Consider the following 19,958-nt stretch of genomic DNA (forward strand, 5'->3'; position numbering starts at 1 on the left):
AAGCTGGCTAATGTTGACGCACCAGGGTTGGGAATGACAGGATGTTGTGGAGGGCCAGTCACTTAATGAACCCCTGCGGGACCAGCCCTGGTTACTAACAATTTCTCTCCAACCCGTCAGGCCCGGGAGCCGCAGCCCTGTGTTTCACTCCATCACGTCCCCCCTTGGCCCCTATCTTCCTGCTCCACACAAACAAACCAATTACAGCCAGGGATATAAATTGGACCCCTTTTCTGAAAATGCTCCCTCAACCTTTTTTTTTTCTTTCTTTCTTTCTTTCTTTCTTTGCCCTTCTCTACTCAGCTCCAACCAGCCTGCCCAGCAGGCGGACTAGGTGCACGTACACGCATACACTCACACACGTGTGTACGTATGCCCACTCTTGGCAATACCCTCTCACACACAGCCTGCACGGGCTGTCTGTTTTTTGGGCCAGCCTGGTTTTATCTGTCTTTAGATTCCCTTAATCTGCTACCATGTGAAATATAGATTACAGGTCACTTCAGGTGTGTGTGTGTGTGTGTGTGTGTGTGTGTGTGGTGGGTTTTTTTGTTTGTGTGTTCCTGTCTACCTTCTTTTTATACTGCAACCAGCTCCACATGATCCCTGTCCTCTGCCACACCTTAGGGTGACTTACTGATTTATTCTGTGACAGTGCCTTGTGTAACTCATATTTGGTATCAACTATGTTTTGTTTGTTTGTTTCTGAATTGTTGATAGTATTACAGAAATCTCCCATACCACCACCACCCCACCACCACACACACACCCAGCCCCTACCCACCTCCCAGGTCTTCACTACCCTCTTGCCCATGTCCAGGGGCTGTGCATATAAGTATGTAAGTTCTTTGGTTTGTCTCTTATTGTCCCCCCACGCTGAGGTATGTCAGTCTGTTCCATGCCTCCATGCTTCGGGTCTGATTTTGTTGGTCAGTTCATTTTGTTTTGTCTTAGCATAATATTTTCCAGTCCATCCATGCTGTCCCAAAAGGGAAGAGATCCCTCTTTTTCACAGAGAGTCTTTTTATAAAGACCTACCCCAGATTAAATAAAACTACTGGTAAAGCATCAAATTTACTGTCTCTTATGAGGAATGAGAAGTTGCATAATGGGAATTTGAGCCAGTGGTAAGAAAGATATACCCTGTTTCCCCGAAAATAAGACAGTGTCTTATATTAATTTTTGCTCCCAAAGATGCGCTAGGTCTTATTTTCAGGGGGTGTCTTATTTTTCCATGAAGAAGAATATGGTACACATTTATTGTTAAATGAAAATAAAGGAAATTTATTACCTGTATACGGTACGGTGGTACGGTAGTTGTCAACACAAACCAGACAAACTGTGAATCCTACAGTATCAAGAATTTACTCATTTATTCTATGACAATCATGTCACCATCTTCTGGAACATCATCATAACAATCCAATTTCTGAATTTCCTGGTGAATTTCTTGTGACTCCATTTCTTTCAGAATTAATGGACCAAATCTTTCATGTTTAGCCTAAGTGGGGGGGGGGGGGGGGGAGACTTATATTTCACTCAGAAGGAAACCTGTAAGTAGGTCTTATTTTCAGAGGATGTCTTATTTTCGGGGAAACACGGTAGCAAGACCCTTCATTGCCTCTGCATCAGTGCTACTCAAAGTGTGGCCCACGAACCGCTCCTGGCCTGGGGACCATTTGAGGTCCCCACTTAAGCACGGAAATTCAGAGTAAGAGTTTAGAAATTTATAGCAATCTGACATACTCCACCATTCAGCCAACATTTTATTCTTCTAGTAGTCCATGTTTACATCTTTTACAAAGTATCAATTCATGGAGGGCTGGATGTTAACAACAATAACGAGTTGTCCTTCACCACAAATAAATTAAGAAGCCAGTTCTCCGTCATCAGGGCGCCTTTGAATAATTAGATTACTTTGGTGCAATTACATGTTTGCAGATCTTTTACTGTTTGGGGTGGCTGGTGTGATCAAGAAAAGGCAGGAAACGTTAAGGCTAATAGGTATCTAAGAAAAGGCGATAATCCAGTCTTGAGTAAATGTAGGTATGTGGGAATCACATTATGCCCAACTTCTGTTTTGAAATACCTCTGGGGCAACAAATCTGTCTGTCACATAAAGCTCCCTTGGAAATGAGAATGTTAATCCACACACCCCCCCCCCATTCATATTCTAGAGGGTGACTTTTATAACACTGGGATCAGTTATCCTCCTAACTTTTCTATTAAAAGCTCAATGCATTTGTTGTTTTGGAGGATATTGTCAGTCCTTTGGCATTTACAAATCTCCCTGGCGTTGAAACCTTATTATAACAGGGTGCTATATGCTTAAGCCTCTACACAGACATGCAAACATTTCAAAGGAGAGGCTCGTTCCCTCCGGCCTGAGGAACAGTTACCCAGCCATCTAAGCAGAACGATAGGTGTCTGTGACAAATTGTAGGCTGGAGACATTTTAGAAATAATAACAACTTGCATTTTTAGTGCACTTTCCCACTTACAAAGAACGTCCACCTCTTTGAGTTCCCTGGATGCCCAACGCAGGCCAGAGAGAAAGATGGGGCACAGACCTCCGCTGGGGCATCTGTGACCTCCACTGTTCTGTGTGTCCATCCACATGCTGCCAGAGGTTCCAGAAGATTCCAAGGGGGCACAAAGAACCTTTTCTTGCAGTCATTTCTGAGTTGTGTAACTCAAGGAGAACCTGCAGGGGGTAGATTCCCACCATCCTCTGGACCCTCGGCATTTTTTTTTTAAAGCCAAATACCTCTGGGTTTTATTGGCTGGATTGTGACTAGAGACGGTGGGGAGGGAACACCGGGCATTAAAAATGACAAAGCACTTTCATTTGTGAGAGCCATCCGAGGAAGGTGGACATGAACATATTTTTCTGAGAGAAGCAATTTCGCAAGCCCTTCCTGCGGACAGATGAGCAGGACAGAGACCGGCTCGGGATGGCCTCCGCCATTCCGGGGAGAGACGGGTGATGGATGCTTTCTCATTATGTGGACAGGGAGGGAATTTTATGCAAAACTCAAAGAAGGAAGGAAATCCCAGTTCCTGCCCTTCTTCCTTTCACGAGGGAAGGCCTTCCTGAGCTGGAGACAGACCGGTGTGGCGATCAGGCTGACCCGGAATTACACAGAGGTGATGGGATTGTTCTGGGCCATTAGCTGAGCCAGAAATAGCCAGGCCTGGTTGCCATAAAGGATCATGTTCCCTTGGGGAAGAACACAGGTAATAAACGGCTTTTGCAGCAATTAAACACAAGGGTAGAAGGTGAGCCTCCGACGCCACATCCCTTTATTAAGAGCAATAACAGAAATGACCAGGAGCCACCAACGCGGGAGAAGCTTTCCCCCCACGGGTGGCTGCCTGCACTCTTCCCGAACCTTCCACTGCAGCTCCTCGTGGGTTTTGTAGGTGAGATGTTTGGTGGGAGCTGAGAGAGCCCCACCCCACCTTGCATTTGCTATAATGCATTCGGAACCCCATTGTTATAGATTAGGCGTGATGGGAGCATGGGAAAGATGGAAAAGTGGCCCTGGTGCTTTGAGAGAAGGCAGTCAGCCCGGGCCCTGGGTGACACAGCTACTGACTCTGCTTTTCCACAGACCTGCTTGCCTGAGGGAACGATTCAGCTTTTCCTTCCTTTTTATTCCTGGTTTGTGGGAGATGTGAAAGCATGAAGCAATGAGAGAATATCCCTGCAGACTCCCACAACACACTGACAGCACTTCACCCGAGTGTGCGCGCGCGCGCGCACACACACACACACACACACACACACACACACACGCATGCATACAAACACCATGTAGTTGAGGTTTTAGACCTTCACTTAGATCCAGCAGCTTTTTTATGAGGGAAAGGATGTGAGAGTTGGAGGTAAAGAGGGCAGGGACTCCCCTTCGCTCTGATTAGCTGTGTGTCCCCAGGGAAATCACTTAACCTCTCAGAGCCTCAGTTTCCTCACCTGAAAAAAAAATGAAGCTTTGGATTGGATGACTTTTGTGATTCCTTACAGACTCTGCATCCCTGATTCGTGAGTTCATTTCCAAATGAAAGCCTCACTCAGGAAGGCTCATGGGTTTTGCGTGTGTACATGTGTGTATGTGGTGCTTGACCCAGCTGTGCACAGCAGATAATGCAAGGGCTCCATTTTGTCCTCCCCAGAGCCCAGCTCCGAGGTGTGCTCTCTGCTCCCTTTCTCCCACAGCCTTCCATGCATTTTCTGGTGGGCCTGTTATAGCCAGGCAGCTGCATGTTCTGAAAATCATAAATTAGAGCAACGGTGCAATGACACGTCTCTGAAGCCCCGAGCACCAATGCAAACCAGCACTCGATTCCTGCTGGAGGCAGGGAAGGTAGCCACAGCCCACTGGAGCGTGAGGGGCATTGTCTGCACGCTCCAGCGCACTGCAGCATGTCAATACTCCTGAATAAACTAATCCGCCCATTTGCACCTTTGTGAACATGCTTCTTGGAGTCAGTGAAGTAGGTGTGGCAGAGACAATGCCGACAGGATGGAGGAAAAAGAAGGAAAGGAAGGGCTACCAAGAACAACTTGCTACCTCTCCACAGGGAAGAGGGGTGCCGTGTGCTAGGAACTCGGGATTGCAGAGGTGCCCCCGCCTCACTGCCCATGGCCATGTGTCCATCTCAGCGTCCCCACCCATACCCCAGAGGGAAGAAACTCTCCAAATCCCCAATTCTGTCTGCAACTACTATTTAGTAGAAATAATACTCTCTTGCCTCTCTATGGACTCACTCCACACAAAGCTGGATACTGAGATTCCGAACCTCCCCTTTGACTGTTGGGAAGGGCTGCTGGAGACTCCACTGCCAGCTGTCATCCATCTTGCGATGGCAAAGGAGCCACGCTGGACCACACTTGAATACTGCAGGGATTCCTGAGGGATGGAACCCCGCCACTGTGTGCCCTAATTCATGTGCCATGAGCTCCACTCCTGCAGGAATGGGCTCCCAAGAGTGTGTACAGGTGGTGTCTGGGGATCCCATGAAGTCCTCTGACAAGGTGGAGTTCTAAGCCCCTCCCTGAAGTGGGATGAGAGGAGCTGGCTCTCACATTTTATAGGAAGGCCCTGATGTGGACTATTTACCGAATACTGGGGTGTAAATGCTTCCACTGTGGCTCCCGCAATAATGGCTGTTGTTAACAGTGGACTCACACGATTCCTGAACATTTAACATCTGCCTCTCATGAGCCAACAGGCCAGCCTCTACACCCCACTGAGAGGGATGCCCCAAAGGCTAGTTGGAATTACCAGCTTGGCATGGCTTTCCTCCTCCTAGAAATCTGATGGGATGTTTATCCCAGAGATTGGTGAGAAAATGCTGAAAGTTCTACCTTTCCCTGGACCCTCCTCTTCTCTCTCCATTCCCATTTCCAAGGAGCACACTTCAGGCCCGTGACTTCAAAGTTCATCTATTTTCTGAAGACTCCCTAAATTATCTCTCCTGCGCCCCTTAGTCTTCAGTTCTACCTCTAACAGGCATCTCAGACTTCACACTTTTACAACAGGCCTCTTAAAGTGCTCCTCCAACCAAAGAACATGTTCTTCCCCAGTCTTGCTCAACTCAATAAATGGTGCCTCTGCCCAGTTGCTCAAGATAAGAACTCTCCTTCACCTTCCACATTCAATCCATCAGCAAGACCTGTAGACTTAACCTCCAACACACACCCTGAACCCAGCCCTTTGGGTCATCCCCAATGTGTCCTGGTCCAAGCCACTGTCATCACTCATTGAACCCCTGCAGTGGTGTGCTCACTGAGCTTCTCCATCCCATTCTTGGCCAGTTTTCTGTACCCTATCCAAGGTGACCTCCAACACCCAAATCAAATGGTATCTCTTCCTCTCTCCCTCTCTCTACTTATATGCACACTCCTACAGGCAGTTTAAGACACTGATGGATTCATATCACACTCGCCTCCAGACTCCTTATTCTTATTCTGTCTCCTCTCCAGCTCACCCAATGCTGTCACACTAAGCACTACCCTTCAGACACGTTACCCTTCTCATCCTCAGGCACAAGTTAACCCGGGCATTTGGTTTTCCACTGCTTGAGTTCCCATATCTTTCCAGGTCTGACTATTCTTATAATTTCAGGTCTCATCATAAAAGACCCTCACTACTTACCCTGGGCCTTCACTGTCTGTCTAGAATATAAGTTCCATGAGAGCAAAGACCGGTATGATTTACACATACATAACAAAGGCTATGACACAGAGACTCAAATGACGGAGCAGCTAAAAGAAGAGATGTTCATTTCCTGCTCAGAAGAGAACCATTCAGGTTCCTTCCTTCATGTCACTCGGCTGTCTCTCAGAGAATCATCATCATCTGAGGGATCCCAGCTGGGTCCCTATAGGCAACCCGCAGTAGAAAGGAGGTAGCATGGTCACTACCTAAAGGTCTGTGCACAGACACGACCCACATATCTGCCACTCATCTGCCACTGGTGAGACTCATTCACGTGGCCACTCTTAACTATATACCAGGCTGGGGAATGTACTACATCTATCCATGTACCCAGAAGGATACCCTGGCACTTACTACTTGTTGAATGAATGAAAATAAAATAAATCTACCAGCTTATCAAGTAAACATTTCAGTTTCCCTTCGGAAACCATGAACTCTGCCGAAGAAGGTTAAGAAGGTAAAATACATCCTCCCCTAGTTTGATCCTCCATGGTGGCACCCTTGAACATGGGAGACATTGATAAATAAGTCAATCTTCCGTTGCCCTGGGATTGACCAACTTCTCCATCCTCATCTTCTCCTCCCCATAAACCCGCACTCATCCTAACCAGAAAGGAGTGGAGAAAATGCCCACTTGGAGTCTGTTAGAGGATATTGTGCCTTTTCTCTTTTCTCTAACTCCCTGTTTTCTTCTCAGACCCCCAGCTACTTCTCCAACTTCAACAGGAGACAGCATTCCTCTAGGGCCCTGTCCTATTTATTCCAGGTAGGGTGATGATTAGGAAAGAACAAAGGAAAACAACAAGCATTTTACAGTGAGCCGCCATTTCCTTCTAAGCCTTATTAAAAGTCTAACTCTGCCTCAGATGTGCATGTGAGCATATTTAACAAAGTCCTGTGGGACTTTGTAGGTACGGGAAAGTCTCTGTAGATGTCTCATACATCCACACTTAATGTGCAAAATTGGGGTTTATTAGCGGGATTTCTGTACTCCTCTGTAGTGAGTTTTGTACATGAGAGCCCCTATTCTCAGCATCTTCGGTGAAGTCCAATCTCTAGACCTTTTAAAAGTATTAGTTATATAACAAAAGAAAAGCAGTTGGTGTCCTTTATAAGGGCTTTCCTGATTTCAGCAAAATAATCTGTTTGGTAATAGTTATAAGGCCATTGATAGCAGCTATGTGCCATGCACTATTCTAGATGCTGGGGAGAAGGCTATGGGCCATTAATTCAGAATTTCTTAAGGAATCCTGGCAGGCATGGCTCAGTGGTTGAGCATTGGCCTATGAACCAGGAGGTCACAGTTCAATCCCCAGTCAGGGCACGTGCCTGGGTTGCGGGCTTAATCCTCAATGTGGAACATACAGGAGACAGTCAATCAATGATTCTCTCTCATCTTTGATGTTTCTATCTCTCTCTCCCTCTTGCTTCCTCTCTGAAATCAATAAAAAAAATATGTCTTTTTTAAAGAATTTCTTAAAGAAGAACTATTATAGCATGGGGCATGGTTTCTCAACCTGGACTCTGTTGGCATTTGGGGGATGAATGATTCTTTGCTGTGGGGCTGTCCTATGTGGTGTAGGATGTTTATCAGGATTCCTGGCCTCTACCCACTAGATGCCAGTAGCACCCCCATCCCAAGGTGGGACAAGTAAAACTGTTTTTCAGACATTTCCAAATTGCCGTGTGGGCAAAATGGCCCCTCATGTAGAACCACTGCTCTGGTGGGGGAGAAAGTAGTCATTAAGATCAGATCTTGGTTCTTGAGCCGTGGCTTGGCCAAACATGCACTTCAATATTGCAGGGAAATTTCTTTACCTTTGTGGGTCTTGGTTTCCTGAACTGTCAACTGGTTACTAAGAGGACTGTATGAGGTAATGCTTATAAGATGTTCAGGTCAATGTTTAGCACATATAAAGACTCTGGAAATATTCTATAAAGGGGATTGATTTGCTCTGCAGCCATGAAAAAAGCTTCAGTTAATATAAAATCTAAGTATTTATCCATCCAATTTCTTATGATTTCAACAGGGCTTTTTGCACCACTGCAAGCATAGCTGCATCCTTCTGTCCTCATATATGTGGCGGACATCAGTGCTGCTGGTGACACAAAGATGGAAACTGCTAAAGAGTTCTAGTTCTTAATTAGCAATTCACTGTCTTCTAGCACTTTTCTTTGCAATGATTCTCTGACCCGGTGGACATTGTGGTGGCTCCCAAGAGTATATGTTTCCCTTCAGGTATCATTGTCCTCTCTTCCCAGAAACCAGATCCCAACTTTCCTTAGTGGACTCACTGTCATTGGAGCTGGGAAATAGGACAAAGTATCAGAAGGGAGATTCACATGAGGACGAGTGCATCTTTCCAGTAGAAACTGAATTTCATCTCTGGTGACTTTAAACTTGTGAATAGAACCAATTACTGTAGGTATGCGTCCACCTCTGCTTCAACTTCAAGATAGTAACTTTGGGAAAAGAGGAATTGGCATGTGAACAGCCGGCCAGCTAGCAGTACTGAACGTAAATATTTATGGAGGAAGGGAGAGGACCAGGAATTGAGCACCACAATGGTGAAACACTGTTGGTGATCATGGGGGAGGTCATTAGAACAATCATCAGACTTTTGGGACTGACAACAATATATGAACCAGTGGCATGCCGGTTTCATCAGGGGGATGGTGAGCTTAAATTGGAGAGAAGTAGGGAAAAACATGCCACAAAATATATTCTTAAAAATTACATATGGTGGAGGATTGTGAAATGACATTAAATGATATTTTAAAGAAATAAAAATGCAGGAATGGTCACCAGATAGCCTTTATGTCCCCAGTTATCTGTATCCCCAGGGCACTTTTTGTGACTGAGAAACAAAGTGAACTTGAAAGTCTAATGAAGAGGCCCTGCAAGACCCTGACAATTGGATGGCAGGTGGGGAACCCTTGAGCCACAGGGTTGAAATGTGGTGGACACTTTGTATTCCTGAATAAATAGAGAAGATAAAGAGCTGCTATCCTTGTGGGAATGTGATTCAGACCACCCAGGTCACATGCCTCATGCATTGTTAACCAAGATGATAAACTTCACATTTGCAAAATGCGCCCCTCTCAGGGTTTGCCAATGCTCCCCAGATTTGCTATGTTCCTCCTCCTCTTAAAAATACACTTCCTATAAATATTCTTGACCTCTAGGCATATTTCATTTACTAGAAGGTTGAGAAAAACAAGAGTAACTGCTAATTCTGGACTCAATTCTAATGAATCTAGAAGAACTAGTGAGGAAATCAATTGATCAGCCCCTTTCAATATGAATTTTCATTATTTTGTTTTATTTTTATGAAAGTTATTCAAAACATAGCTTTTAGATTCATATAGTGCCTACTAGGAAAGCACACAGTCTCCCCTGAAAATCCCCCCCACCCCAGTGCCTACTGTCCACAGACACCCAATGCTTTTAACTGGTTCCTTAGGAATTTATCTCCACATCTCTGAATATAATTTTATAATTTTCTATTCTTGATTTTTATTTCTAGGCATTATCTTTTGACTTCCCACTATGGAAAATGAGAAACCAGGTCTCTCTGAAATCCCCTTTTAAAAAACACATAAAATCCCCATCCTCTCAATGTTGTGATATAATTTTCCTAAGGTCAAAATTCAGCCCTGCTGGTTCATGTACCATACTATGATTACTCTCCCTTTCCTACGTAACTCGCTTTCCAGTGGTTCTATTTTTGTTTTTCTATAATAATTATGGACATGTCTATAAACTCTCCTCTCATTGTGTACATTTTTTTCTCAATGTATTCAAATATACTGGGAGTTATATCAATTTTATCTTCTTAGGAAAATCCCCCTACAGCTTTCTGATCTGCTCCCATCAAGACTGGTTGATCCATAAGCCCAAAGACCATCTGTTGCCTTAGGATGCCCCCCGCCCTCCCCGCCATCATCCTGAGAACTCCTTTATCCTCTGTGGTGTTGGAATCTCTGTTTTCTGTATCTTGTTTCATTTGCTCCACACTCAGTAGTAGGTACTAATATAAGTTCCATTTCGCAGATGAGCCAAACTGAGGCATGGGGAGTTTAAGTAAAATTTCACAAAGGCATATAGTTTGGGCACAGATTTCACAGCCAGATCTCAAAAATCCAGAATCCATCTGACACCAAACCCATGCTCTTACAGCACAACCTTTGGCTGAACTGCCTGAGAGATCAGCTAAGGTGGCGGGAGCTGGACGCACTACAGGTGGCTGAGAACCTTGTGCAGGCCGTGCAGCCCACGGTGAAGTCAGTCTGTTGCAACCTTCCTATTTTAAGGCATTTTTATAGCCCCTGACTCACTGTCCCTAATGGCAGCTTCTTATTTCTGGAATTATCGGGTAAAAAAAAAAAATAGCTTCTGGGCATGTGACACTATTCTCAGGCCTTTAATGTCAGAAATAATGATCGTGTTAAATTGGAGCTCATTACCAGGGAATGAGACCTCATTGCACGCGCTTTTTTGGGGGTTGTTGAATGATATTTTTATTTTACCTCCCCTCAGTAGCTCTGAAATGGTACACTGAGGGGAGATTGGGTGTTTGGAGTGGCAAACTTTTAAATAATAAGAAAGCTCTCCTTTCATCCATGGAAGGAAAAGGGTCCATCCTCCATTGTTCTCACCAAACGCAGGCTGTGCCTTTGTTAGGGTCTCATGGAAATTCTCTGAGCCCCTTAAGCCACTAATACCAGTTGTATCCCCAGCAGCCACCACACGTACTTAAAGCATTATATTCTGCACAGCCCTTTCCATAATGAATCTGACAATCCCGTTTTATGATTTGTTGAGTGGTTAATGCAAAATATACCATTCTCCAGAGCCAGCTCTCCGGTGGATTCCTGCTAGGCCTCCAACACAAATACAAAGGATTGGTGTGCCCATTCTCAGAGGGCGCCAGGGGCCCGCTCAGAGCAGGGTGCTACCCTGAGCCTGGGACTCCTGAAAGGCAGCTGCCAGCCTCCACTCTGCCCCCCGGAAGCTTCTCTGAGAAACTGTCAGAATTAAGGCCATAAATAAATGCTCCAGTGGAGGAGGGACCTGCAGCCTCAAAACCTGAGTGTAGAAAGGACACAGGCATCCAGGAGCAGGACAGGAGGCAGAGAGCTTACGGCACACCATACACCACCCAACGAGCAGGGAAGGCACTGGGCACCCAACCTAGGCCAGCAAAACCCAAAGCTAAGCCTGGTCAGTTGCCTCCAAACAACTAATGAGTTATCTAAAAGGAATCCCCTCTCCCCTGATCCTCACCAGCCCCAAAGGCAGAATGGGAGCCAAATGGATAGAAGTGATAGGAAGTCAGATTTGCACTCCGGCTGAAGGAGAGCTTTCCCACGGTGTTGTTGGGCAGGATCACAGCTTCCCTGTGAGCCCCCGAGGAGTTCCCTTTGCTGGAAGTGTTGGGAGAGATGGGACAGCCACAGGTTTCCTAGAGAACCTCATACCAGGCTTTAGGTAGGACTAATCGCCTAACTATGCCTTTTAATTATACAGTTCTGTGAGTCTTAGATAGGAACATTCATGAATCACATTTAAAATGAGGGGAAGACCTTAAAATTAAAAAAAAAAAAACCTGTTTTTTAGATATGAGTGCTACTTGAGAGGTCAGCGAATTTTTTCTTAAAGGGCCAGACAGTAAATATTTTAGGCTTTGTGGACCATAAAAACTCTGTTGCAACTGACTACTCAACCCTGTTATAGTGCAAACCATGATACACAAATAGACAGTAGACAACTGTGTTCTAATAAAACTTTATTGACAAAACAAGCAGTGGGGTGGGTCTGGCCATGAGCCAGACTTTGCCAACCCCCACTTTAGACACTATTGAGAAGCCCAAGGAATAAAAGGGCTATGCTGACGCCACAATGTGCTCGTGAGCGTCACACTCATGTACAACACACACGTATCTGTGTGCAGGGATGCATATTGTTTGAGTAGTGTGGTTTGGGGAGTGGCAAGGAGAAGACAGAACACACATCTGCACATACAGAGAGAAAATCTGTAAGGCGTGTTGGCCATTCTGCACAGACCAGTTCTCTGTCACAGTGACTAAAGGCTCCAGCCCCAGAGCTACCCCAAGGGGAGTTATACACAGCATCTGACATTCCTTTTGCTTCTCTCTCTTTGCTTTGGGCATCTGCCTTGTGAAGGGAAAGGCCTACCTAAATGCAACTTTGTTCTGGAGGAGGGAAAGCATAGGGACCCGGGTTGGTCTATCAGATTAGCTGGTTGTCGCATAGACCTTCAGATTGGGAAGTCAAACCTGATTGGTGCTGGGTGCAGCCAGGAACGGCAAGGAAGTCCCCCCCCACCACCACCGCCCCCCCACATCCTAGAGGAAGGCAGCCAGGAGCAGTGAGAGGTGGGGGCACAGGCAGGTTCGCTTAGAGACTACCCTGTGCCTGTGCCTGTGCCTAACCCCGGCCTGTTTGCCTGGGGTAGTCTTGGAGTCATTTTAAACAGATATTTTTAAGCCACTGATGAGCATTACAGAGCCGGGATATTTTTGTATCCTTGCTCACCTGGCATGGCTATAGTTCAAGGGATTAAAATACTTGCAAATTCTAAGTTTCTTGGCGTCAGAAAACTTTCTTAGAGGATTGCTTCATTACACTTTGCTCTTCTCTGGCCATTTTCCTTGTCGACCCCCCTCTATCTTCTGTGCCCCTTTTCTCCATCTGAACTTTAGAAGCCTCCTAGACCGCGCTCCTAGTGACAAGCTCTCCCATCCGGTTCTGGACACACAACCACACATATGCCCTCCAGCACGGGGACACACACACACATCCTCCAGCACTGGGAGACAGACACACACACACACACACACACACACACACACACACACACACACACACACACATTTCCTCAGCACATCCAGTGCCATTTGCTGCCACTTGGAGTTTTGTCACACAAATGAAGCGACAAAGACTACCCTTCCAGAGTGCACTGTGGAGTCCAGTGCTGTCTAAGAGAGGTTTCTCTCCCCTCCTACCAGCTCAGCAACAGATGTGCCCTGCATTTGACATCTGACATCCTCTGTCCCTCATTCACTCTGTAGTCAGTGGGGCAGGGCCCTTAGAAATTAGAGTCCCCTTAACTAGGCGAACTGTTCTGCGGGGAGATGACCTTTACACAGGAGAGGGGGCTGTCATCAGCGATCCCTGATACGTGGAGGTTCCCTGTGTGTCCCACCAAGAAGGTTCCCTGTGTGCACCTCACCAAGAGCAGGAGGTGTGCACCACGTGTTTCTGTGAAATGTGTGTAAAGGTAGATTGTACTACCGTATATGGACCTGAATAAATTACTACCGGTTCTTGAAAATACTGCCAGCCGTCTTGAGACACATCCATTCATTTTTTTTTAATTGAAAAGAAAAATTTTGTCCAATTGAAAGGCTCTTGGGGAAAAAAGAAAGGGGAAATCATTAAAAATAGGAAATTGTCCATGGGGTTTATAGAAATTAATTATATTAAAAGTTATGAAAATAATCTTTAAATAATTCTTCCCACAGCCTTGGGGAATGAAAACAATGAATGGCTTTTTATTCTCCAAGATAATGTGCTATCCTAAAGTCTTCAGCATTATCCCTCTTTCCTTATCAGAAACCTAATGTCTGAAATTCCCCCAAGCAGAATGTTATTTGTTGGTTTTTTTCCCCCCAGACTGTTAATCTGTATTACCATGGAGTTGTGGAATTCATGAAGCAGAATGTAATGTGAAATTTCCAAAATGGGAGATGATAAGGATTTGCTTGCATGGCACGGACACACCGGGGACCACACTCAGTGTTAATGAGTCTTCACTTCAGGACCTTGTCATTTGCTCAAATAATGCATGTACCACGGGTTATTAGTAGAGTATACCAAGGAAATGGGACTTGCAAAATCTCATATAATATGCTGTCAGATGGGATGGAAGTACCGGGGATGTGCTGACCGTCTGCAGTTCCCTCTATTAGTGTTTTGTCAGTTAAGCAAGAATCTTGGGGTGACCGCTCTTGGAGTGAAAGAACTACTTCTCTTGACTTCTGCCCTTTCTCCGAGCAGCTGGGAAAATGGATTCTGAGGCTGTCCCTAGTTCATGTGGAGGGGATTGTCTTACTCTCTGGGTGATGCCACCTTCGACCAACTAGAAGGAAAACCTACCTAGGAAAGGCTCCTGGCGGTCCCACCCCAAGCCAGTTCCAGGGCAGGCCATCGGAACTCAGTGATGACAGGACTCCAAGAGCTAAGTATTTTAAGGTCTGAATGTTACCCGATGGCCACTCCAATATGGGGCATTCCTCTTTTGACTTCCACATATTCGGCTTGTGTTTCTGATTCTCAAAGTCATTGCCTAAGGACCTTGCAGGCCTCTTACCTTTACGAAGTGGCCGCCTTCTAGACATAAGTCTAGGAACAGCTCTGTGGCTGTGACTGAAATTCTAACGGAGTGCCTGCTGTTGGGCAAAGAAGCACTTCTTCCCTATGAAAGAGCCAACACCTCTGAGGAGCTAAACAAACATTAATATTATGATCATAATATTATTATTTTTTAGTCACAGTCATACAACTAATCACTATATGCATTGTTTCATATCCTTATGGTAACTCAGCAAAGGTGAATGTATTAAAAATAAGAAAAGCAGCATTTAGAGAGTTTAAACTTACTCCTCATGCTCACACGCTTAAGTAGGTGGTGGGCTGGGATTCAAATCCAGATCTTATCTGATTTGAAAACCTCATTTGTTTGTTTCTTCGAAGTGTATGGGTTGAGTACTCACTATTTTGGAGGCATTTCTGCAGTGAAAAGGTGATTGAAGGGTTTCAGAATTTCCTGAGTGTTGGCCCTCTCCCCAGGTGCAGAAATGTGTGCCTTCGCACTAAGACCAGCATATTTGAGGAGTGGGGCCCTCTGTGCCCATCTTCTTGGGAACCAGACACAGACTTAGTCATGGGACCAGGACATTCTTAGCTTTCCCCTAGGCAGCCGTGAAGTGCAGAGCTGTAGGAGAGCTGAGCGTCCACCTCACCCCTGAGCTCCTTCAGGTCCGTAGGGTTGGCAGGCAACAGTGAGGCCTCCACAAGGATAAGCCACACAGAGCTCAGTGGCAGGCTGTGGGTCCCTCTGTGGAGGTGCTGCCCTCCTCCCTTTGCAGCAAACATCAGTCCACTGCCTCTCCCAGCGGCTCCCGTCTGTGCTCCTTCCATTTTTCTCTAGAGAGCCCTCCTGTCCGGGATGTTTTGCATTTTACACTTGAAAAGGCAGAGCCCGAGTCACCAGCTCGAGCCCAGGATTGCCCTGCGGCCTCAAGTTTTTGCCTGGGGCTCCCTAAACCTCGCTCAGCCCACTTCCTAGTTGAGAAGCATGTGGTCATTTCACTCTGACCACTTACCAGATCAAAACGTGGCTTCACATGTGGCCAGAATGACTTGCAGCCCGGGTGCCGAGTTCCCAGCCTCGGGAACAGAGAAGACGTTATTTGGTGCCGCCTTCCCTCAAGAGGGGCTGCGACACACGTCCTCCTCCCTCCTGTGGTTGTCAGTCTTTCCTCTTCCTGCTCAGTCTCATCCCCTTCCTCCCGGGCCTGGCCTCCTTAACCCAAATATTATAGTCACCAGTTCCTCCAGATTGTAAGCAGTCTTAGCTCTCTTCCTCCCAAGGCCAAGAACAATCAGACAGAACCATGTGGGCCAGGAGACCAGGATTATCTCCAGACTCGCCCCGGGATTCACATTTATTTACCTAGAAAAACTTAAGAGAGTCGTGCCACATTCTGAACCTCCCCTTCCCTCAGAGAAAGGATCAAGGAGGCAGCTCAGGAATCCCTGGCCCAGATGCCATGGGCAGCATGGCATAGATGCTTTCATCAAAACCAGCCCGTGTTTATCGGCCGACTATTAAGTCGCCTCTGGGGAGTCGGAGAAAACACCCCAGCTGGCCTCCCTTTTTCCAGGATTGCCCCCAGCCCCCGGCAATCCGCTGTCCACACAGCAGCCTGAGCGGTCTTTATAAAACCACCAGCCCTGTCACTCCCCTGCTCAAATTCCAGGCGCTTCCTGTTGCAGTTCAACTAAAATCCATACCCTCTGCTGTTTTCTTTTGGGTTGTCTTTTTTTCCTGCCGATTGGTAAGAACCCTTCGTAGATTTAGAGACATCAGTCATCTGCGGTGCAAACATTTTTCTTGAATCTATTGTTTTATCTCTAGACTTCGTTTATGGCATCTTTTGTATAAAATTTTATATTTTTACATATTTATCAGCTAGGGCTGTAAAAGTTTTATAAGAACATAGGTATGGCCTGGCTGGTGTTGCTCAGTGGTTGAGTGTTGACCTATGAACCAGGAGATCATAGTTCCATTCCCGGTCAGGGCACATACCCAGGTTGCAGACTTGATTCCAGTATTTAAAACTGTAAGCATAGCCATTCATTTACATATTGTCTATGGCTGCTCTTGAACTATACCATTACAGCAGAACGGTATAGTTGTGGCAAAGACAATAAGAGCCACTAAACCTAAAATACTTTATATCTGGCTTTTTACAGAAAAAGCTCGACCACCCCTGCTCTAGGGGGGCTGACCATGTGTGCCAGCACCACCACTCTGAAATGAAAGTCTTCCCTTGTCATATATGAAATCCCAGTGTGTTATAGGCTTTTGTCCTGGGTTTCTCTATTATTCTGTTCCCGTGATCACTTTGTCTATCTCTCTGCCAATACCACTTAGATTTGATTCCTGTGACATTCTATTCCAGCAAAGCTATCCCTCCTCACGGGTCTTATTTTTTATGCTTTTCTTGGCTGTTCTCATATGATTTTTCCTCCATTAGAATTTAAGATATTTTTATCTCTTTCCCCAAAAGTGAAAACTTTGTTGGAATTTTTAACAAGAGTTGCATTATATGCATACATGTATTTTAGGAAGAATAGATATTTTAATAACATTAAGTCTTCCTATCTAAGAAAAGACCTTTCTATCCTTTCAGTTCTTTTTTTAGGGTCTTTTTAATATGACTTTATAATTTTATTCATATAGATCTGTATTAGTCAAGGCCTACTCAGAGACAAAAACTATGCCAGTAATTTGAACATGGAATATTTATAAAGATTTATTAACTAATAAAAAGTGATTAACTTCTAAACGGGTTAAAAGAAGATTCTAAGGAATACAGAAATAGCAAATGCAGGAGGCAGCTCCTATTCTGAGGCTGAAGGAAGGAACACAGGATGGAACAAAGAACTTAGGGGAGAGATCGTCCCCCTCCCAGAGCCCAAGGCTGAAATTCGGGCATCACTAGAGAGGCTGCCAAAGGAAAATAGAGCCTGGTTCAAGTCCCTCTGATGTTACATTTTTATTTTTGTTTTTTATCCCCATTGTCATTTTTTGCCATTCTCATTTCTAGGTGCTCATTGCGATGAGAGAGTGAAGCTGTTGATTTTTATGCACCTACCTTTATTACTTTAACCAAATTGTCTCAATCATTTGACTAGTGGTCACTAGCCCCTCTTGAGTTTTCTAGGTATTTAGACATAGCAGCACAAAAGAGACAGTCATATCTGTTTTTTGTAATATTGATATCAGAGATTTTCTGTTCTTACTTCAGCACATTCACTAGATCCTCAGATAATGTTAACTTTAACAGTTTATCTATTTTATACAGTTTTATCCTAAATTTCCTCTGCTCTAAATATTTTCTCCTAGATATGCCCAATTTTGAGAGATCAATATGGAAATCTCCAAATCATATTTTATTTTATGGTCTTATATGTTCAGCAGCTTTTATTCTTTACTATTTAGCTGTTGTGTGGTCCATATAGGTTTATGGATATTATATCTCCTTTATAAACTGTACTTTTGAACATGAGACTGTCACTCTTCATTCTGTTCTATACCTTCAACCTTAAATCCCAACTTTTCTGAAATCCACATTGCTATTTTTCCATTCTTTTTTGCCTGGTTACTCTCTCTCTTTCTTTCTCTGTCTCTCTCTTTCCCTTTCTCTCTCTCTCTCTCTCTCTCCCTCTCTCTCTCTCTCTCTCTCTCTCTCTCTCTCTCTCTCTCTCTCTCTCTCTGTACTTTCCATGTCTACTCTCTTTTCTCAGTTTCTCCTTGAAGGTCAAATAACGTAGCTGTCACTCTTGTATCTCTTCAGAAGTTTTCACAGTTTCTATGTTTTTAGACTCTGACACCTCTGGTTATTGTTTCCGGTGGGTCTCAGTAACACTGATACTATCTTCAGTCAGAAATAAGCATTGCTCATATATTCTGCTCTTTCCATACTATTCACCCCTAAGACAGCACTGTAATTAGTGCCCTGTGGAGTAGAACAGGTGCATTAGAGATAGCCTCCAAACAAGACCCCCAGCCTCCACCCCTTATTTTCCTGGTTGTGTGCCTGATTTTATGTTGCTCATGTTGACCCACCCTCTTCATTCATGCAAGGACAGAAATGACCAGCAGAATATATTAACACTAACTTCCATGTATTGCATATTCTAGACTCATCATTTTACTTATTCCTCACAATAATCCTGGAGAATATATGTGACTATCTCTAGTATATAGACGAAGAGAGATAGGTAGCATGCTTATGGAAACACAGCTTGCAAAAAGAGAGAGAGAGAGAGAGAGAGAGAGAGAGAGAGAGAGAGAGAGAGAGAGAGAGAGGTAAAACTTGGTAGTTAAGAAACCATTAACAAAATGAAAAGACAACCCACTAAATGGGATAACATATTTGCCAATGATACATCTGATAAGAGGTTAGTTTCCAAAGTATATTAAAAAACAAAACAAAAAAAAATGTATGCAACTCAACACCAAGAAAACAAACAATTTGATGGAAAAAATGAGCAAATGACCTGAATAGATACTTTTCCAAAGAGGACATTCGATGGCTAATAGACGTAGAAAAGATGCTCAAGGTCACTAGTCATCAGAGAGATGCAAATTAAAACCACAATGAGATGTCACTTCACACCTTCAGAATGGCTGTCATCAGTTAATAAACAAACAAGTGTTAGCAAGGATGTGGAGAAAAGGTAACCCTCATGCTCTGTTGGTGGGAATGTAGACTCATACAGCCACTGGGGGGGGGGGGGGGGAAGGGGGGCGCGGGAATGGAGGTACTGGCCAGGTGGCTCAGTTGGTTGGAGCATCATCCATTACACCAAAAGGTTTCGGGTTTGATCCCTGGTCTGGGCACATATGGGAGGCATCTGATCGATGTTTCTCTCTTTCTCCCTTCCTCTATCTCTCTAAAATGAAAAATATATCCTTGGGTGAGGATTTTTTTTTTTTTAAGTATGGAGGTTCCTCAGAAAACAAAACTGCCTTTTGACCCAGTGATTCCACTTCTGGAAATATAACCAAAGAAACCCAAAATACTAATTCAGAAGAATATATGCTTCCCTATGTTAATTACAGCATTATTTACAATAACCAGGATTTGGAAGCAGCCCAAGTGCCATCAGTAAGTGAATGGATAAAAATATATGGTGCGTTTACATAGTGGAATACTACTCAGCCACAATAAAGAAGGAAATCTTTCCTTTTATGACAGCATGGATGGGCCTGGAGATTATTATGCTAAGTGATCTAAGCCAGTCAGAGAAAGACAAGTACCACATGATTCCACTCTTATGTGGAATCTAATGAACAAGATAATCAAACAAACAAAATAGAAATAGCAGCATCAATACAGAGAGCAGATTGAGAG

The sequence above is a fragment of the Pipistrellus hanaki genome (assembly GCF_964339955.1).
Source record: "Pipistrellus hanaki genome assembly, chromosome: 15".
NCBI classification, from domain to species: domain Eukaryota; kingdom Metazoa; phylum Chordata; class Mammalia; order Chiroptera; family Vespertilionidae; genus Pipistrellus; species Pipistrellus hanaki.